This window comes from Amblyomma americanum, chromosome 1 (genome assembly GCF_052857255.1).
Source record: "Amblyomma americanum isolate KBUSLIRL-KWMA chromosome 1, ASM5285725v1, whole genome shotgun sequence".
Classification (NCBI taxonomy): domain Eukaryota; kingdom Metazoa; phylum Arthropoda; class Arachnida; order Ixodida; family Ixodidae; genus Amblyomma; species Amblyomma americanum.
Window position 1 is genome coordinate 398088249 of NC_135497.1, and position 22760 is coordinate 398111008.

General features: G+C 45.3%; 1 pseudogene; it reads left to right on the top strand.

The window, feature by feature from the left end:
• Nucleotides 1-534: 534 nt before the first annotated feature.
• On the top strand, nt 535-22760 carry LOC144123537 (uncharacterized; annotated as a pseudogene).

A 22760-nucleotide genomic window follows, 5' to 3' on the forward strand; every position in this document is an offset into this window, starting at 1 on the left:
CACGTTTAGCTCAACCTGACAAATGGGGGCATTTTTGTTTTTGAAACCAAGGTGAGAATAAAAAGATCCCTTTCCCGCTGCCCCTCAAGAGAGCTACAGCAACCCTCACCACACAACTCATAAGACGCTGGCAGAAGCCGCTTTTAGAAGACCCTAGAGAGATGGAGCACTCGCTGATAAGAGAACGTACTGAGTGAAGCAGGGAAAGAAAATGAGGGAGAATGGGCATTGGAATGGGCTGCACGAAACAGAAAGCAACACTGACAAGGTGGTGACGGCATGAAAGGAAGGGGCTCTGAAATACCTTCCGAGGAGAGCCCACCAACTCACTCAATCATTGTATTGTTTCGTCATGAGTACTAGAGCTGAATAATACACTTCTGCACACAGAGGAGTACCCACAATCATGCCCGAAAGTTGACAAGCCCTTTCCGACTGCTTTTTCATGCTCGCACCCTCCTCCATTGCACCGCTCCAATGTATACCTGTTCAGAGATGGCTATTCATTAGTCTTCTAGACGTCACGCAGCTACCATGGATGTGACCAACAAGTGGCATAGCTCCAGCGAGTCCCGAAGCTGCACCCCCGGCTATGGGGTCGGTGGAGGAGCTCTGACCTTTCAGTGTGCAAAGGTGACAAGAGGTGAGGAAAAGATGCGAAGACACTGAAATTCAAATTTTCACTACAGATAACAAAGCTTCTACAAAGTTTATCAAAAAAATTTTTCCTGGAGGACATTCATGAAGCAGCATCTTTTTACATCACAGGCACACGTAAACTTTCTTAGAGCCCGTTTCAAAGCCCCTTAAAGGCGTCAATGGCTTTGCTTCGCCCAATGGTGCCACATGTATTTTCGTGCCTTACAAATATGAACACATTCATTGCTTCCATGTATTTTACCAATCTGTTTCCTTTTTTCCCCAAGTGTTTGGCTGTATTGGTTTGAACAAGTTAAGATTGCATTATAATTTATAATCAACTTGTTTTTCTTGCGAGAACTCGAACTTCCTCATCCTGTTACATTTCATTGTAACGTCGGACTTGTGTAAACAAGTTAACGCCAGTGCCGCTAACCCCCAGAGAATTGTGCCTACCTGGAACAGTTGGTACCTATTTAGCACGGAAAAAAGCAGCAGCAGAAGGAATGTGCAAAAAGCTCAGTGACGATCTGTATAAGTGAATTTATGTTCCTGAAGAGCAATCTCTATTCCCACACAAGCAATGGTACCAATTTTTCTGCAGTGGTCGCATGATAGGTTTGTGCTCTTCACAATGATGCACACATGTGTGCTCTGCTATACTGGACGAATAATCCGTTGTGCTCCAGCAATTTTCTGGTGTCGTTTTTTTCTTGCATATGCATTCTTTGTCGCACTACTTTTTGCTCACACAATCGTTCATTGCAAAAGACTACACAAAGGAGAAGGAGATGGAACGCAGCACCTTAACAGTCATTTCAGAACACGACATGCACTAACCAGCTTTTGGCGTGGTGTCATCGCGCATATGTCACCTGCAATAAAAAAATGCACAGACATCAAAACTACACTAACGAATGCAGGGCACCCCTTTTCTGCTTACCCACAACGATGGCCAGAACATGAATGCAGAGCCTATACTGCATCTCATAACTAACTTGCAGCACTACAAAAGGCAGAGACCTCCTCACCCAGTCAAGAGGGTGCATTAAATGTGTTCTCGCGTGCTTATCAGTCTGCGCGTCGTCTGCTTGCGGTGTACATAGATATGGTTAGGAGTATAAATCGACGCTATGTATGTACCATAAGCGTAGGCTTACATCACCTAACCGAAAGCATTTTGCAGGGCGTTATGACATTTGTCACATTTGCACTTTTAATTCAGTGTATTGAAACGGAGACTCAACGATAAGTCCAGCCAAGTGGTGCCATCTGGTTCTTAAAACACAAACCAATTTTGGTAACAAACACTTCTTTTTAGGATTAAATACGGCAAAATTTTCACTCTAAAAAATAGAGCCAATTTATCGCTCGTACGTTTTGTTATAGGTGAGGTGAGATGAAGAGAAAGCTTGGTGCCTCATTTATGGCTAGGGAATGTACAGAAAACCGCAGTAACAATGATGAATTCAGTCTGAGGAAAAGGATCCAGCTTCGAAGGGTATCGCCATTTTGAAAACAATGTTTTAGAGCACGTGAGAGTCGCAAACGTTAAGTCTCAAGATGAGAGTCTGGCACATGCGCACTTAACGAAAGCTATCCCATTTGCCCATATGCTTACCTTATACTGGTGCTACATTTCACAGCGTGAGAAAGTTGCCTCTGCACTCATCGCAGCTTTGGTAGTGCTGCAAGGAACTACTGGCATGGAGTATATTTTGTGGTCAAACGGAGCCACAAAATAACATGAGTCGCTCCAAAATAACCCCCAAACTCTGCCCACATAACATGCACAGCTACTGGTGCATTGCGTCTTGCTTGCGACAGATAACAAGAAATTTTGCAATGCAGACACCTGTTGATGACTGCTCTTAATCTTTCATTACAGAATCGATGGAATGCATTGTTTTATGTGTCGAGATGCTCATTGCCTCATGTGCTATTCTGGGTTATTACCCAACAAATAAAAGTTGACGAATCTACTACTGCAAGAGTGACATGACCATGTGCTACCAAACCCCTTTCCATCACAGCTCAAGAAAAAACTCACTTCTTGTGCGCAAAAGCGTTTTGCATGAATCTGGTTCTGAATAAAAAAATGAACCAGGCAGTAAAACTAAAGCAAGAAAAAAAGCACACAGGAGGATATCGTGCTTCTTGCCAAAGCTCCCATGTCATTTAGAAGCCACTCGAAAGAGTGAAGCGATATGATCATGAGGGAAATGGATGATTGACGAAAAGATGCTTGATGTATAGAAGATACAGAAACATTGGCTGAAGTTGATTTCGCAATGCCCTGCTGGGCCAGTACCGAAAATGCAAAAACGGGAGCATGCGGTTTGGAAAGACCTGCGAATTTGGAAGCAGGCAGACAAGAAATGTGCAGTGACACCAGTGAGAAGCTGTGAGAGATGTAGAATGCAGGAGGCAAACTGAGGGGTCAGACGATAGAATGGTGAAATTTTAATGCAGTGTCTGGAAAAAAAACAAGATTTCAAGGCAGAGCCGCAAAGACGGGAGGCAGGGCCTGAAATATGGCTTGCTCGAGAGGCAACTTAAGTGGTGTACATTCTATCATGAACAGCAGTACATAGTAGCCATCGTGTTATGTATGTGCTGTTTAAATGCAATTAAATCGACTTCATAAATTTTATTTTTACCCTTTGTTTGTTCATTCATACTGGTTGTTAATTATATATGGCCAATGCCACCAACAGAAAACTATTTAATGCGTCCACAGGCATCACGACACTAACATTACATGGAAGATGGTATGATATTGGGTATGGTTCCCGTTCCTGTTGGAAACAGCTGGGTGCAGCACTGGACCAATTTCACTGCGAAACTAGCATTTGTGGCAACATGCCAAGTGCAGATTCTGTGGTGCAATTAGGTACTATGCAGCTGGTGCAGCATCCCACCACTCTTTCCTGCATCTGGAAGCCTTTGATGAAATGCTACCTTTGTTCTTTTTCTGTACAAGTCTAGGAAGACACAGCTCGAACAATCAATGAAGCGGAGACCAAGTGCAAACAACTCGCAGGCGCACTGGGACACAGAAAGAAGCGACAAACCTCTGAGCTCTCCTGGCCTCGTGGTGAAGGTGATGGTGAGGCAGGACTCTGCGAACCTGGGTGGCAGAACTGTACCAGAGAAAGAAAGAAACAACTTTTCTTGCCTGCAAGCGAATGTTAAGCCTAAAGCAGAGGTGCATAAACTCCACAAAACAGACCATCAGTCATGTGTAAGCATAGAACAAACATCCACCAATGTTTCAAATGAACCAGGAGCCCACCAAAGGGTAAGTGAGTGCCTTTCTTTATGATGTCCAACAAGAACTCCAAGGCAGATCTCCCACGGTGGCATCAAAGTCTCACTAAAGGGGTATTTCACAAGCTTCTTTCTGGTGCAGAAACACTCATCACAAAAATTGTTTCGTTTTAGTTATGGGGCTTGACATCAAAAAGAGATTCCGGCTATGAGGGATGTCGTAGGGAGGGCTCCGGACAGTCTCGACCAACTGGGGTTCTTTAAAGTGCAGCAACAGGCCTCCACCATTTGGCCTTCGTCGAAATACGACCACCGTGGCTGGGAATGATGGTGCGTCTTTTAAGATCAGCAACCAAGCACCATAATGACTGAGCAACAGCGGCGGCTGAGCACAATAAAAAGAAACAGTGCCTTGGTACACCTTATACAAAAACATCTTTTCCACTTTCCCGTTCCTGACAAATCTGCTACAGTCTTGAAAAAGCCACCAAAGCATGCAAGCTATCTGAATAGTGCTAAATTCGACGAGATCAAAAAAATCACGGTTTCCTTTAAGCAACTCATGCAACCATGCACACACTCAATTTCTACCCGAGCACAAGTACTCTCACGAGATTTTGAGCCTCTTTCTTATATTAAGCAGATTTCGTTCAAGTTGCTGACTGTCTCAAGCGACCTAACCCCATGAAATACTACATTTTTTGACCAGCTTTCTGTCATTTGCTGTCAAAAGCTACCACATTTGCTATTCCCTTCCTATGAACGCTGCAAGGAACATGGCAAAGCCAAATTATTGAGGAAAATGATGAACTACACCTCAGAGAAGACTTCAAAATTTTAGTTCAGCATTTCATGTAGCTTCTATTGCATTGCTCACATGCCAGCAGTACAAGGAGACAGGCAGGACGTCAAAACAATTTGCCCTCTGCACATGGGTGTAGTGTGGTGCCTTTGCCGGTTGCCAAATAGTTTGGTTTGGTTTATGGTGGTTTAACGTCCCAAAGTGACTCCCGCTATGAGGGACGCCGTAGTGAAGGGCATCGGAAATTTCAACCACCTGTGGTTCTTCAACGTGCACAGACATCGCACAGCCCAAGGGCCTCTAGAATTTCGCCTCCATCGAAATTCAACCGCCATGGCAGGACCAAACCCACGTCTTTTGGGCCAGCAGCCGAGTGCCATAACCACTAAGCCACCACAGTGGCCAGGTTGCCAAATGCGTCAAGGCTGACTAGGACCTACCGTTGCATCTAGAATGCTAGAATAATTAGCCAGGTGCATTTCCTACTATGCGCATGGTTACCTTGCTCTTGTGGGCGGTAGGAATGATCAATGGCCTCAAAGCATTCCCATAGAAAAGCCACAAATCGAGTTTTACACCAAAGTTGCCAAAAACATTGTAGCTTTTCGATAATCATTATTCTTTGACAAAGATGTCTTGTGTCACAAGTAACGCAGAATGTTGCCTCAATATTGCCTGCAAGTAACAACTTCCAAGCAACATTGAGCAACAAAACGTGAAGTAACATTGCCTGAGGTATGTCATCATAATGTTTCAGAATTACACAAAAATAACATATACGGGCATACACAGCACCAACACTGGGAACAAAAACCTCGCCAATGTTTCTGAGTCCATAACATTTGTGAACAGAACTAGGCAACATATAATACTGACAAGGCAAATTATTCACTGATAATGTAGTCTATTCAATTGTAATGCTTCTCGTGAACTTTTATTGCAATATAACTGGAGGATACTAAAGCATCAAAAGAATACAGCTCAGAAAGGCATCTTCTTGAGAACTAACAAGTGTTTTTGCCGAATGAAATTGGCTAAGGTTCGCACAAAGACTGCAGCGGGGACTGAAATGGCTGTTTTAATAAAAGTTATTAGCAACACTATCGTACCCACTTGTATTCATAATTTTTGCTACAAGTTCAAAAATGCACAAAATAACTTTGCTTGCCGGGAAAGCGTCGGTCTCCCTAAAACGAGCACCTAATATAAGGGATATATAAGCTTGCTGAAAATTACTAGCATGTGTATATGTGTACAGCGCACGTTTTCTATTTGGTACTCTTTCTTTCGTAAGTGTTTCGTGCATGACTGATCGTTTGACTTAATTGCCACGGAAATGCTTGCTGTGTTAATTACTTCATTATTGCACTGTCAAAAACCACCACCTTTCAATCAGTTGCTTTGAGTTTCTTAGCGCTTAACCTCTGTAGGAGGGTACTTCTTTCACGTAGGATGTGCATATGTTTTGATCAACTGCTGACAAAAATTAAGCGGCAATATTAATTTTGTGCACTTCATTTCAACACGTCAGCATAATGTCATATCAATGTTATCCAAATCTTGCGCTGTTTGTAACATTACCTGGGGTTCAAAAATAGTGACATTAGCAACAATCAGGCAACGTATCATTATAATGTTTGTGGCCATTCAGATGTTGCAGCAACATTTTGCATTACGTGGGATGTATGTTCTGCCTGTAAAAGATTTATGACTATGGCTGTAAATGATGGTTTCATATTATAAGGAAAGGTTTTCATATCACAAAGTATGCTGAAAACTTTAACCAGGCTTGTGTTAGTACAATGTGCTCGTTTTCCTCAATGACAGGTAACCACGTGTGCTTAAGGATTTTTTAGAACAGAAATGGCACAGTAACTGTCTCATCCCTCGGTGGTACCTCAACCGCCCTATAAGGAAAGGAAGGAAGGGGGGGGGGTAATAGAAGAGAAAGGGGTGCCGTAGTGGAGGGCTCCGGAATAATTTGACCACCTGGGGATATTTTGTGCACTGACACTGTACAGCACAATGTTACGTGCACTGCTTTTGCATTTTTTCACTGCGTGGTTCAAGTGTACACCTACAAAGTGAGCCAGTCATGAGTCTTTCCTTTCCTCGAATCTAGCGGGGAGTCTAGATTGCGAATAAGGAATAAGGCTAGCGCCATTAGATAGAAACACGAACGCCGACAAAAAGCTTGTTTCCAACTAGAGTTCCTATTTTTTACTCCCGGCATGTTCGAATTGTCCACCGGGAAAGTGAGTCAGTTAAGTGCTTTTCCTTCACTCAAATCCAGCGCAGGATCTACTCTAGCCCACTTCAAGCAGCGTGGTTAAGACTGCGAATCAGGCTGGAGCTGGTAACTAGACTTTCTAACTTTCTTCAAGCAAGTGCGCCGTGGCCTGTGCCAAGGATGATTGAAAGGGGCAGTTCATGATGCAGAATCAGGCATGCATCTCTGGTTGTGCACAATGCTTTCTAGTCCCGTCCTGCACTGCACCCGCAAGCAACGCTATTTCAGTCCAGGCCGGCCACGGCAGCCATGTTTCAACCTTCCAATCTTTTTTGGTGCTGCACGCTTGAGGTGTCCACCGAAAAAATTAGCCAGTTTTGTGCCTTTCCTATACACAAATCCAGGGAAGGATCTCTACTGTGAATAAGGTTAGACTGGGAACTTGGTAGTCTTATTTGCTTCGTGCAAGTGGGCCCTCGAGACCATGAAGTGTAGAACGCAATCGATCTGAGACTGCTATCACAAGAAGACAGAGTATGCATGTGAGCATAGAAGTGCCCAACAAGACAGTCGCCCGTGAAACATCAAAAGTGGCCTGCAGCTCCAGGTATCTCGACCACTAATGCCAGTCTGGTTTCACTGATTAGTGCAGTAAGCAGGTAAGCTTAGCTCTACTAATTATTTCACCTTTATTTAAAAACGTCTCTAAATAAGTATGACGCTACTACCCGTCTTTCTCCATTTTCCCGCCTAGTTTAATGTAGTAACTTCTTTAGAGAAACCATGTTATAGCGAAAAAGTAATAAGTCTTAAAGTAGTTCGCTATAGCTGAAATTTTTAATATAAAATTTCGTCAAAAACGCTCCCAACAGCGGCGCAATTTGGTCATTGAACAGCCCTCAAACCTGGCGATCCTTACTACAGAAACAAAGAGACGTTTTCTAATGTTTTAGCGGCGTTTCGAATGTGCTCGCGGATCCTAAGGCCGCAAAACCACCCGCACAGCACAAGTGCAGGTCAAGCACCGGCTACGGTGGCTTCCCGGCATCACAGCAGTGTCGCGTGGAAAGTGGTATGTCACAGTGAAAGCTATCGTTTTCACCACTTCTGCGACAGTAGACATGAATGCAGAGTTGTTACTGCAAGCTTACAACCACTTGTGCTGTTGCTTCCAGGGCGCTAACAATGAACGCCAGAGGCGAGAATGTCTGCTGACTGCAACCCACAATCCGCTGTTGGCAAGTGCGAGATAAAAGTGCAAACCTTGGCGCGAATGCTTGCCGCATCACGTCACTATTGCAGTGCGGCGAAGCCTGCTGCCTCCATCTGAACGGGCAGTTCGATATATTATTATTATTTATTGATACCACACAGGCCCCGAAGAGCATTGAGTGAGGGCGGCATCATGGAAAAGGTATATACAGAAATAATAAACAACAACAGCGTTACATTGGACACGGTACAATATCCATTTCATGGCCAACCACATTCGATATATAAAGCAGAAATTGTGTGCGTTTGTCACAAATAATTACGAAGAATTCAATATTGCCAATAATTAGTAATGTTCATGCTCGTTATATCGAGGTTTCACTGTATATGTTTCTACTCGAGAATGATTTTCGCTACAGTTCCTAAATGTTTACCCCACCCTGTCTTAGCCCATGTGCATTTTTCTAATAGGATCTGTGCTGAGCGGTGGCATGAGCATCTAGTAATTTTATTCATTCTGCATAATGGTGGCTGGTAAGTACTTGCTGCTTTACAAAGGTATAAATTATGGCAGGTAGTGAGCTCACTTGCACAGGTGGGGTAGGCTTAGGAGCCACGTCCCGTCTAACGGCTGTGGCCTGTGGTTGACTGTGGCTGTGTACCGACCCGAATCGCCTGAAACGACATAGCAGAATGAACCAACTCTTCTCTTCAAAGATATCAGCTCAGAAGACAACACACTTATGTGATCGATATTCACGAACTAGAGTCAACACAAAGTGTAAGCTTTTCTTGTCGCCATAAACAAAAACAAAAGCAGAAGACGTTTAAAACAAATTCCCAGACTTCATGTCCTGGGCCGAAGATGTGCCAGCAATAGCAGCACTGCCCTCTCCCTTTCTCTGGTGGGCAATGTCCATGTGACTTCGGCAAAGTGGGATCACATGACAAAAGGTGGAAAGTTGACACAAGCATTGATTGCTTTGAAGTTAGTCCTTGAAAACACTGGGTTCAATTGCAGGAGTGCACGCTGCTCATTCAGTAATTAAACCAGTGCTCCACTAGACCACCAACGGGGCAATAACTTTCAAACTACTGTCCTCAACGTGACTACTTCGTTGAAATTCCTGTTCACCTTTTCGAGAAAGACAAAACCACACCTCAAATGGCACTACCAAGAACCTATGCCTCCAAAAGGCAAAGAAGCACAAATAGCCGCAAGTAGTAGTTACATGGCTACATCGATTATGAATGGACACAAACATTTTCTCCTTTGCCGAAAGTTAATAATACAGCTTCCTTTCTTGCTTGTCTATTATTTCATTGTAAATAACCCATTCACCACTTTCAGTGCCTGCTGCAATCACAGCTGTTTGCACCTCACAGCTGATGCCAATGGCCCAATGTGCGTTCCAAAGCGCTGCTCATTGCTGTGAAAACAAGAATGCAATGACTTGCAACAGCACACTACTACGCGTGCTCAATCTCAACCTTCTCCAAGAGTCCTCTTCGCGAATCTACATTCCGAAACAATGGGTTGGAATGCAGTTAAATTACACATCATTGTTGCTGAGCGTTATGAGATTTTTTGTGTTTTTCAATGCTAACACAAAATAATAATCTAGCGAGTGGCATAATCCCACAAAACATGCGTTTCTTAGTTCAATGAATAGGCGAGGTGTTATCAGGAATGATTGTAGTAAACCACAAGCGATCGGAAATGTCAAGTCCTTCGCATCTGCAAGCAAGCTCCGGCCTGCAGCGTGTAGCATGTAGCAGCGGGCCCGTGAAGCGAACAATGGGAGACGGTGAAAACGCGAGATAAACAACCAACCACGCTTTACAGGACCAAAAGCGACAATGCAACACCTAGTGAACCAAGTCTACGAGTGGCTAACTTGCACTATTTCACAAATGGAACATACATCCATCATGGCGCCATTCCTGCAACAATTCTTTCTTTCTGTGGGTTTTCTTTTATTTAGGCATGCACAAATAATTCAAAATTTTGAAAAAGCAAATCAAATATCCTTCTATTCATATTCTTTGAATGAATCGAAGAATCCAAGTTCAATATTATTCGAAAATCTATCCGTTTCAAGGTTTTGGATAGTTCTCGGATAATTGGCATGAAATTTAAATATGACACACTAGTTTTTTCTACGATTGTTTCAAAAACAGGGCACACTCTGGCGTCACACAAAATGCTCCCGCGGTTGGTTCTGTTCATGCTGGAAGAAGTCGTCCAGCGGGAAGAAGGGCTCCGCGTCAGCACTCGTGCCATTCTTATGACGTTCAGAATGCTCATACATAAGATATTTATGATTCAGCGACGCATAGGGGTTCAGCCAGTTTCAGCAAACTTTGCCTTCATGCCCAATATTGGGGACATAAGGTTGAAACTCATCTCTCTCAACAACTCAGAACTTCCACTAGTCTGTTGGCAAATTGCCTTCAGTAGCCAACAGTAATTTTCTTATGCGTACAACATGACCGTCATAGAGTGAACCCTCACTTCGCTATTTGTGTAGGCTCTTGGATATCAGTGTTGAGTCTTCTGACAGCTAGAGGTTTATGTCCATGACTTATTGCACCACCTATAGCGCTTTGTTGTTCCGCGCGAATATTCCTTTCGTTTAATAATCACTCAAGCAACAAATATACAGATACATTCAAATTGTGTTAGACTCGCTTATTTTACCAACCCAATTCATACAGGATTCCGTTTTTAAATGCACTGTTTCCTTAGCTTCTCTATTCCGGTCCAAAATATTGTAAATGAACCAGTCTTAAAGCGGAACCCATCGCAAGTGCATCGTTCCTAGCGGCCTCTTCATGCAGTCTTGTTGGTAATAATATTACCTCTCTGGTTCCACGTGGCAGACCGAAACAGACAAATGGTTTATGGATTATGGGGTTTATCATCCCAAAGAGACGCAAGCTATGAAGGACACTGTAGTGGATGGCTCCGGATATAATTTCAACTGACTGGGTGTTCTCTAACGTGCTCTGACATCGCACAGTGCACGGGTCTCTGGCATTTTGCCTCCATCGAAAGGCAACTGCTGCTGACAGAATCGAACCAGTGTTCTTCGGGTCCGCAGCCGAGCACCATAACCAGTGAGGCACAGCGGCGGCTAATCAGACAAATATCATTGTCAAAGTGTCAGTCCATTATCTCTGGAGTTATTGTACTGAATGCACCAGTACCACGGGCACCCATGTTTGCAATAACGTCTTTTGATCCGGTAACTGCAGAAGACAGATCGAGCGTGGACCAGGCTGCATCTCTCTGTTACCTTGTGACCCTGCAGTCTCCTCTTCAGAAAGTGCTTACCATGTAATTTTCATGCATGCACAGCTGCCTATCTGACAGCAAGCACGCGACGCTTTTCTTTCTCGGAATTTCATGCGAGTGGGAACGTTATGTGAGAACGCTGCTTCGTGCTGGTAGCAAAATGAAAAGATTCTACAAATGTGGCACAAAGCGCGAAACATTGAGAGACTCTCGGCATATGTCTTATAGGGGCAAGCTTCAAGGGATATAGGTAGGGTACTGAAGAGTCATTTTTCTTATAAAATCAGTGAATAGGAAAGTCGTTGTTGAGCGTGCATTAAGTGGACGTGCCAAAAACGGTCTCGGCGCAGAGCGTTCCCTGGCCTCTATACAGGGTGTTTCACCTAAGTCTTTCCAAAATTTAAAAAAGTAGGCTTTTTGACTTAGAAGAGCACTTTTTCAGCACAGCATTGTCACCAGTGTAGTACATCAGAATTCAACTAAGACATGCTAACTAGCAAGCTGGACAACTAAAATTGAAAAGTTACACTTTTTAAGTACAGATCGGCTCATTATTTATTGAGGGGCATGTAGCCCACTATAAGCAATATCCGTATAAGTGTTTATCATTTTGAAAATGTGGTTACCTTTGGCACTATGGCCAAAAACATTTTGGCTGCATGACGAGAAAATACATGCGCATTCGAGAAGCTTGTAGGCAAAGCAACCTCTCCTATGCATGTAACTTGTCGAAATAGCCAAAATTCTTTGGGCCACAGCATCGAGGGTAACAGTTTTCGACATTCTAAAAACTGATATGGATATTACTTACAGAGGGCTACCCGCCTCTCAATAATTGAGGATCCTAACAGTAATAGTTAAAAGTTAGCTATTCATTATCATTATCAGCCTGCTAGTTAGCATGTCTTAGCTGTATTCAGAAGTACTAAGCTGAAAAAAGGTGCTCTTTAACTCCAAAAGTGGCCACATCTAAGTGATTCAGCCAATGCAATGCGTAGTACGATTGTTCGCGGAGGTCGCTGTAGAGCCGGCGAGCGCTATGGGGCTTCAAACAGCGAAAGGAACCTTACGAATGCGCCAAGCAACGTTGCACGCGACAGCTTCGCGAAGAAGCGGCTGCACTCTGCGGCACTTATTTGGTTGTTCCAGCGACGGTGGCGGCTCCACGCGGCTTCTTCCTGAAGCGGCGAGCCGGTGATCGCTCTGCGCGGCCCGTGCAATCGCAGTGGTTAGGAGCGTAAGATGCACATCAAAAATAAGCATATTCTGTTACTCTACGATGTGCGAACATTCCAAACAGGAAGCATGTCGTTTCTGCCAAATACGTAAACAGTTCAAAAAGCAGTGATTAAGTGCATTCTGCAGTTTGGTAACGAGTTTCAGCCCAATGACACGATTCAGCGGCGTACTCTGTTGACGCCACGACATTGTGTCGTTAATGCATTCCTGTTCGGAGTTTTGTTCATGCGACCAACGTTGCGTGTTACAGCTGCATGAAAACCGTGCAGTGCTTAAACACTGAGCTGATATGAAGTATATTGGTTATATTTTAAGGCGGACGTTTGCAGAAAAGAAAGATATTTCATTACGCTTCAGTCCATTCTGGTCTAGATTAAACGGCTTTCTGGCCACAACGTGATTGCTAAATAGCGACATGAATAGCAAGAACTCCTTAATTATACCTTCATTTCTCGAATATAATGCGCAATGCGGATGAATAACCGCAAACGCTTCTTGGAAACTGTCGTCTGCTCATTCGATCATAGCATTTTCCCCCGCTAGTCAAAAACACATTTTGAGCGCTAATTTCAACTGTATTACTCGAATGATCCCTTGGCTTCCGCTTCAAACAACAGCTACATTGCCTTTTCTATAACCGCATATATGTGACCAACATACGTTGCAGATAGGCTATAGCCTTATTGGGTCACAATTAAGCCTGCAGTAAAGCTAGCCCACATTACGGAGCACCGAACAGAATCTTTTCGTGAGAAAATGTAGAACACTGGTAAAACTTTTGTTTAACTAAACAAGCAGCAAATCACCAGTTGAATTTGTAGGCTCAAGGATTTTGATCTTTCTGGGTTGTTTGATGCAGCCCAACATTAAAAACTTGATTTTGATCTTTGATGTAATTAGTAAATACAGTTATTGTGGCCAGTGTTACCAAATACTGTTTTTTTTTTCAATTAAATTCTTATAAGATCAGCTCGCAATCAATACACATAACGTATTTATGCGGGTAAGGGCCGCAGTCTTTGTGGGCACCAAATATAGCGTCAGGCTGTCTGGGTTATTAAAGTAGTTTCTTTCCGCTTTCTGGTAAATGCCGAAAGAACAAGAAAGAGGACACGCAAAAAGTCACAGTTCAAATCGTTTGTCGCGCTTCACTATGCTGATCTCGTGAGTTCAAACGGAGTTTTTGCGGCACTTACGAACTGGCGATTCCATGCTCATGTCGAAAAATATTTACTTCGAGCCTGTAATGAAGCCAAACTTAAGCATATGATCTTATTAATAACCAAAAATAATTTACTGCTGCTTATCTAGACTCTAAAAATCACACCAAAGGTGCCACGTCAAGAAGCCGCTTTGCTATGGCATCAGGCCATCGGCGCCATCACCGCCTCGTCCGCCATGTCGTACAGCCGCCGCGCCACCTATAGGGGCTGGAATGACCGCATAGCACCTGTAGCGACCCTCGTGACTAGCGCGGGATACGTGCCGGGGAAGAGCAGATGGCGCCCGCACGCGTTAAGGCTGCTTCGACGCTGGCGTCTACTGAACGGCAGAAGCGGCGTCCGGTAGAGGGCAAGGCCCCACCGTTCTGCGCATCGTGTGCTGGCGCCACGTCTTCTTCGGCACGCGACGCTTGTTACGCGGGCCGCAACACACAAAGACCGCCGAAGGAAGCCGAGCGCGCAGTCCAGCTTGGCTGATGACAGAACTTCCTCAAAACCCGAGTGCGGCTAACACCACTTACCAGACGCACTAGAATGGGCTACGCCTTCCCTGCGTAAAGCATTTCATGCTTATACCTGCTATTGAAGACGAGTTATTTCTAGTCCTGTCCACGGAAGCACAGCATAAACGATGCATGGGTCATTACTGAAAAAAATGAGACAGGTTGCCTGTTAGGTTTGCAAATCTCGCCGCGCATGTAGTCGGCGCAGATGCAAATCCCCTGGATCGTCACCTTGCAGTGGAATTGAATGCTGATGGGAGGCAGCTGCAGCCCACTCGATTGCCAGTGAGCGTCGAGGCAGCTCTCTCGGAGCCGACCGACGCCAGACACTGCGAATATATGCGCGCGTAGAACATCGCCTTGCGGTGGAAATGAATGCTGATGAGAGGCAGCTGCAGTACACTCGATTGCCAGCGAGCTTCGAGGCAGTTGTTTCGAAGCCGACCGACGCCAGACACAGCGAATGTATGCGCGCGAACAGGTCTCAGAACAGCCCAGCCAGAATCTAAGGCCGCTTGGATTTGCAGTTTTTACCTGACTGCTGGGACGAGGCCAACCATGCAAACGGCTTGGGCTTCCGCTTCGGGGACTCAGCCCTTTGTCTCCGATCTCGATCGCTGCCAGACATAGCCAGAGCTCATGGTAAGGCTGAACAAAATGCCTGCGCGCACCTTAAACAGAAGGCATATTAAGGCATCACGCCACTGTGCAATGCAGGCACCCTCACACTGTGGCGGCGGCAAATAGGTTTACCTGACGTCCAGATGGGTAATCCTTGCATCCAGGACGTCCACAGTTGGCCGAAGAGCATCCCTGCGACTAGCCACGACGATAAACGTGCTCGAAAAGAACGCCAGCACGCGAAATGATCACGCGCCCGGACCCCGAGAGCTCGCAATTTTTTTTCTTTCTCGCTGCTTTGATTACATGATGATGATAGTCGTTCGCTGATAGATAGATAGATAGATAGATAGATAGATAGATAGATAGATAGATAGATAGATAGATAGATAGATAGATAGATAGATAGATAGATAGATAGATAGATAGATAGATAGATAGATAGATAGATAGAGATGGATGGATGGATGGATGGATGGATGGATGGATGGATGGATGGATGGATGGATGGATGGATGGATAGATAGATAGATAGATAGATAGATAGATAGATAGATAGATAGATAGATAGATAGATAGATAGATAGATAGATAGATAGATAGATAGATAGATAGATAGATAGATAGATAGATAGATAGATAGATAGATAGATAGATAGATAGATAGATAGATAGATAGATAGAGAGATAGATAGATAGATAGATAGATAGATAGATAGATAGATAGATAGATAGATAGATAGATAGATAGATAGATAGATAGATAGATAGATAGATAGATAGATAGATAGATAGATAGATAGATAGATAGATAGATAGATAGATAGATAGATAGATAGATAGATAGATAGATAGATAGATAGATAGATAGATAGATAGATAGATAGATAGATAGATAGATAGATAGATAGATAGATAGATAGATAGATAGATAGATAGATACTTGAGGCCTTGCCCTTTGTAACGGGTGGGCACCACTAGGTTGGTCACCCGGACCAAAAACAAAAACAAAAAACAAGAAGAAGGAAGCGCACAAGGAGGGAAAGATAAAACGCACAAAAAAGGGGGGAAAAAGAAAAAAGAAAAACTCGCAAAGGCTAATGTCAGGAGATGGGGGGTTCACTCATCGACCTCGTTCACTTCCGACTCTGCGGTTTCGCGCTGTTAGACACAGTGCTCCACCCAAGAGTTAGTCGACGCTTGGTTCGCAGCACCCCCTCGCTCTTGTCCTTGGAGCTGTCTCCATCGTCCACTGCAGAACCGTAAAACCCGAGCGCCTGCGGGAATGTGGTGCCCTCTGTCGGCATCGGATGGAGTCTCTGGCATGACATACCAGGTGCTCGATGGTCTCCTCCGCGTCGCCACACACTCGGCATATTGCTACCTGTGCTTCTGGTGTTGCATCGAAGCGACGGTGGTACACGAGTGTTCGCAGCGCTCCGGCACGGGCCTCAAACAGCAATGCGCTCCCCAGGCCGTTGTCAAAAATCTCTTCGGGTCTGATGCTGTTTTTGCACTCGCGGTACACAGCCAGTGTCGGTTTTTCCGCGAGCGCCAGTAGTCATTGGCGATTCTGGACCCGTCTCCTTGCCTCCTGTTTCCATGCCGTTGCCGATCCGGCACTTATGGGTGTCTGGAAAAGTCCATACTTGCCTTCTATCCTGTGGAGGCGCTTCACCCATGTAGTGCGTAGGCATGTCGCAGCGAGGTATTCAGACCCGCCTTGCCCATCGGTTGCGGCTCATGAACTGCAGTCGACAGCGGTACTCCAGCTTGTTGCATGCCTCCCTTGCCTCAAAACTAGACCATCCCAGGTCGCCTTGAATGGCTGCATTGGCCACCCGTCCATGACATCCGACTGCAGTGCGGCCGACCTCTGTTTGTCTGCGCTCTAACCACTCTAGCCACACAACTGAAACCCGATTGTGTGGCGCCCTCATTCGGCGCTGGCCGATATTAATCCCAAAACTGATACCTTTAGCTGCTAAAGTGAACTAGAAGAGGGCAGTGGGCTTACTCTCCAGCCAAGCCCCCTCTGGCGGGCGCGCCGGAAATGTCAACGCGTGGCCTCCGCGATCAGCTCCGGCGGCGCGCCGTTGCTCCGGCCGTCCCATTCGGCGCGTAGCGCAGCGGAGAAGTGTAATCGAAGCCTCCGCGATCAGCTCCGGCGGCGTGCCCTTGCTCAGGCTGTCCCATTCGGCGCGTAGCGCAGCGTAGAAGTGTAATTATGCTAACTCCGTAACACGCCGCGAGGTGGCGACCTTAGCCCAAGGCTCAAGCGGCACTCCCCTGGCCGGCACTGCCTGCAATTTCAGTGGCGACATCAACCCTGTTGCCACGTTTTCACGCAGAACAGTGAATACGAAGTCAATTTCTTTCGACTCCTTCTTGCTGCTACAAAGAAGTCGAGGCACGTTAAACAGTTACGGATTGCTTTTGCATGCAGCTTTAGTGGTCGTCTAAAAGCCGACTGGGGCAACCGAGGCTTTTACCGCGCAACATTTCGTCCAGATTGCATGTCATCGTGCTGAATGGTTTTTTTTTTGTGTGTGTTGCAGAAGTTCCCGCGCTGTATGACAAAACTCAGGTATGCTTTTTGTGCCTTTCACTCGATTTTTAAAGTACTGGGCAGCTACTTTACAGCGAAGCTCTCTTTGGCTCGAACAACATATTTAATTACGATAAGCGCTCGTGCATTGTTTATACGCCACCACGAGAGTCAGAAGTTCTGAGCTCTGATTTTTTGATCTTGAAGCGAGAACGTTTTGCGGGGCTTTGTTTTGCTATGTTGCATGTGTTCCTGCTATGTGCGAGTGGTTTCGTGTAGCTAATGTGATCCCGCAATTAAATTATTTGCTGTGTGATGAAAACTGCATCGGTTCTCTGTCATGAGCTTCGCACCACAATCCTATCTGCTTCTGTATTTGTCAGATAAATGTACTGCTGCGTACCTTTCTGCCACTCTGACAAAAAAAAAAACTTGGAATAAGTTTTCACGAATTTCCCGCGAATGATGATCGCCGCCAAGCATGGCTGAAGGCCATATCAAGAAAAGATTTTGTCCCAAATGACAAGTCTGCTAGCAGTGTCGTTTGCAGCCTTCACTTTTTAGATTCGGATTATACTTTAGGGTCCACAAAGCTGCGGCGCCTCAAACGGGATGCTGTTCCTAGCGTGTTCGCGGGTTACCCAAGCTACATGCAGCCACAACAGCCACAAAAAAAGACGTAAGCTGAAGCGATTGACGCAGAATTCTATTGCAAACCAAGGGCATCAAATTTATCGAGCAGCCCTGATGAAGCTGCTGGTTCAGCCTGCGGCCGCGAAAAAAAGCACAGGCCATTCTGCAACTTCTGCCTGCTCGTTTCCTGTAGTGTATGAAGATAGCCTGATTCATGCACCGTTGTTAGAAGATGAAGAAGCAAGTCCGAAAGGTGCAGGATATGAGAAAACAAGTGCACAAGATGCAGTCGGTGAATTACAGCAGTTGATTGCGCGACGCAAACTACCGATGACCTTCTCCCGCGCAAGCAGTCGGATTCAAGGAATATAAACCGAATGAGAGTGCAATTGTTCAGGAAAGCAGATGCTATCGGGAGACTGCAGCGAGAAAACAGCCGCCTAAAAAAGAAGCTCAGTGGTTTTGAAAACCACACTCTCCACTCGGCGTTGAGAAAGTGCTTGGACAAGGTCGGCACAGCGCAGTTCTGCTTAGAAGACTGCCTAGCGGAACAGATCGCCAATGCGTCAAGGCAACGGCCGGTGTGGTCTCCAGACTTTGTCCGGGAATGTGTAGTTTTGTACTACTTCTCCCCTAAGGCATACCATTACATACGCAACAGAGGACTGTTGAAATTACCTTCAAAAAACACGATACATCGCTATGTTGGCAAATCCAACAGTGAAAGTGGGATCGTACTATTAATGAAAGAACGCCTAAAGCAAGAGGTGGGGCAGCTGAAAGAGCAAGCGCGGTTTTCCTCAATTATTGTGGATGAAATGGCTATAAGCTCCAAATACATCTACGATCGTAAAATGGACTGCTTTTTTGGTCAGCAAACTGTGAGAGAAGACGCTGGGACAGGAGAAAATGTAAACAACATCGTGCTTGCCAACAAGGTGTTGTGTTTCGTTGCAAGAGGCCTGTCCACGTTGTACAAAATTCCTTGCGGCTTGCGGCTTTTTCTTCACTAACCGATTAAGTGGCAAGCTCCTGTATCAGCTGCCAAAAGAAATGATCGCTGAAGTTGAAAAGTGTGGCCTCTACGTCGTCCGGATTGTCACGGAAAACCACAAGATTAATGTCACAATGATGCGCCACCTGGGCAATGGCTCTCTCAAGCCAGTGGTCAGTCATCCATGGCTGCGTTCCAATACTCGATGTCTAACAAGACGTCTAGTGTGACGTCTAGGAAGCCGTCTACATGTCCATGTATTGGAACTTGTTTACTGCTCACGCCGCCTCGCAGCATAATAATATAACTAAAGCTTATGAACAGTTGCACTATAATTTTTCTCAAACTGAGCAATAACGATAATTAAAAACGTGTTTTCAGCAAGTTTGCACATTTTTTCTGCAATGACTTTACGCGTAAACCGGACTGGTGGATGTGCCTATCGGTCAGTCTACTTGAAGCAGACGGGGCCGCTCTCTGAAGACGACGCTAAAGAGATATGCGATTATTCTTTTATTATTGATGCTAAACTGTACATTCTCCTCGAACGTGCTCGTCCAGATGGTCTTGTAAACATAACAAAGAATACGAAAGACTGTAATCAATATGCGCTAAATGCGATACGGCTAATATACACTGCAACAGGAAAACACATGCGTGCCATTAAACCTGCTGTTTGCCGTACGTGGTACTCGGAGACGGCGAGAAACCTAAAGACAGCAGCGAGCTTTAATTGTGCAAAGACTAAAATCTATTCGCAACATGCCGGTGTGTCTGTTCTGAGAGTGTAGAGATAAAAAAGAATGTACGCGAAAGAGTTCATGCAACTAATACAGCAACAGAAGAACACAATTTTTAACCGTCACGCCAGCCGTTTTAACGCCCGTCGAGGAACACAACGACAGCGGCGAGTATAAATCTCTAAAATCAATGTGCTAATACGATGCCGGATCACGTAAACAGACCTACAGCGTCCGCTGCTGTAGCAAAGCTCTCAACTGCACGATTTTCTCCTGCGTGTTTCACTGCTAGGAATCGCACGTCCACGAAGATTAATTAGCCACTAGTTTGCGTGCCAAATATCATAATGAAATGACTCACATTTTTCCTTTCCTATACTCCGTGTACAGTCCGACGCCCGCAAGAGTACGACTCGCTCATCCGCGTACATCAGCTTCGCCATCTTTAGACAGCAAGTTAGCCTGCATAGATGTGGACTTCGGCGAATCGTGAGAAATGAAACGCGTCCCAAGATGGCGGCTGTCCGTCTAGACGTCTAAGTAGCCGTCTACTTGGGAGTATTGGAACGCAGCCCATGTGATCCAGAAAGAAGCCTATTCTTGTCCTTTGACCAGTGTCACATTGTAAAAAAACGTGCGAAGCCTTCTTCTGGGCGGGGAGATGACAGATGGCAGTCAGCCGATAACTGGAGAGTTTGTGAAGCAGCTCTATGTCCTTCAAAAAAGAGATTGTGAAATCAGTTCGATTCCTGACACAGAAGCACATAGAGCCAACTAATTTTGAGAAGATGCATGTGGGCAGAGCAGTGCAGCTGTTTTCAGATGAAGTTATCTCGCCGGTTTCTTTTTTGAAAGAATACCCCAGTTACCATCCTCAGGCAGAACAGTTCAGGAACGCAGACACAACAACATTGTTTATGAAGATGATGCAGAAGTGGTTTGCCATCCAAAATGTGACCAACCGAACAGCACATGTGCATATGAGAAAGCCTGACCAAATGCACCTTTTTTGCGCTACCGACGAACGCCTACAATGGCTGGAGAAGGAGTTCCCAGACTACCTCGAAACTCTCTACAATGCCTGTAAAAGGAGCTGGAAAAAGTTTCTTAGTCCTGAAACCTACGAAGCTATCTTGCTGACAAGTAAATCTACGGTACTATGCATTAATACCTTCTCGAGAGCGGCTTCTTTTATGTTTTAACAAGGAACTTCTCGAGCGGCCCCGTCGAGCTCCTCTTCAGTTCTTTGCGGCAAATGGCTGGCGGAAACGACTGTCTGGATGCAAGAGCCGTGACATTTAGCCTGGAGAGGATCTTGCGGAGTGGCAGCCTGTGCCCATCCCAAGCTTCAAACGTTGAAAACGGACAGACTGTTTTGAGGTAGGTGCATGTTATTTGAGCTCTGGGACAAGTGCTCATAGTTGTGAACTGGTTGTCTCTTGTTTCAAAATAGAAAGCTTATCACATTTCAGGCCCTTGCACAACTACGATTTCACGATGCGAGCAGCTACTAGTGTTGTAGCCTGCCTGCTGACTGGAATTTTTTACAGTTCAGAACACACGAGCACGCAAATCCTGCTGTGCCGATGGGCAATGTGTTACAAGCAGTTTTTACTTTTATGTGGCTGCTGCTTAGTAGTGGTGGTAACTGTTTTACATGTATTGCAGTATGCATGGTGCCTCCCTGAATGTGACGTCATCCGAACTTGATGTTCCGGCTGAAGCAACAGCACAGGCAACCACGCATGATTCGACCGAGACAGCGCAAGTTGCCCCAGCCAGTTATATCTTGCATGAAATGTTTCTCAAGAGCTTACGCTTGGCTGGCTCGCTGGACTACTAGTGCTGTTCTTTTGCAGTCAACAGCGATTTGTCTAATACATATATTTCGCTGATATGAATAGTGTGCATATTTTTGTTTCAGGTTTACAAGGTTTACGGGAACTGAAGATTTTGTGATGCACATTGACGAGCTCTTCACATCCCTGAAAGCGATGCCTCGTGAGTGCACACTCGTTCACCTACTCCACCCATGTGAAGCGCCACCAAAAAGCGATCATTTCGCGTTATGTCAAGGCTATAACAACTGAGTGGTATCAATACCCAAAATTTGAAAATTTTGAGGGAATGCACGTTGAGTGGCGACATGATAAATGTCATATCTGGTTCATGCACAAGCTTTGTCTCTACATGCTGTCTGAAATTTGCTCTGCGGAACTTCTTTATAGGTTAGTGCCAAAAGCTGTTTTTTTGTGTGCTCTCACAAATGGAAATACATTGCAGAATGTCTAGCTCCATATACTAATATGGGTATGTTCTATTTCAGTGCAGCGGCCCCCATCAACCATAGCAAATGCCAGCATCGCTTATATAGCAGGGTTCGTGGCGAGAGCAGTTGAGGAGCGGAGAACATGAAGCTTCTGCCCTCCCCTCCACCAGTCGGATGGACCCAGTCCCGTGCTGATGGGGCTTATTGACCTGCAATCAAGGGGTGGGCTAACATTCCCAAAGTCAGAATTCGTCACGGTCCTTGTGACCGTTAAGAAGGCTGTTGACATTGCCCTGCCGCACGTAAAAAAGAGCAACGTGCGTCAGCAGCTGGCTGAACTGTTATTGCCCCGACTAGAGCAGCGCCCCCTTTTCGTTTGCCCACCAAGGGATGACCACGCCGCAAGCACACTGTCTGTAGTGTTTGATAAGTTCATGAGGCCACTCTTAGCCAACGTCGGCGCTACTGTGACAGACAGGGCTGCTTACCGCAAAAAGCTGGCCTGCAAGCCACTGCACAGGAAAGTGCTCCGTGTTTAA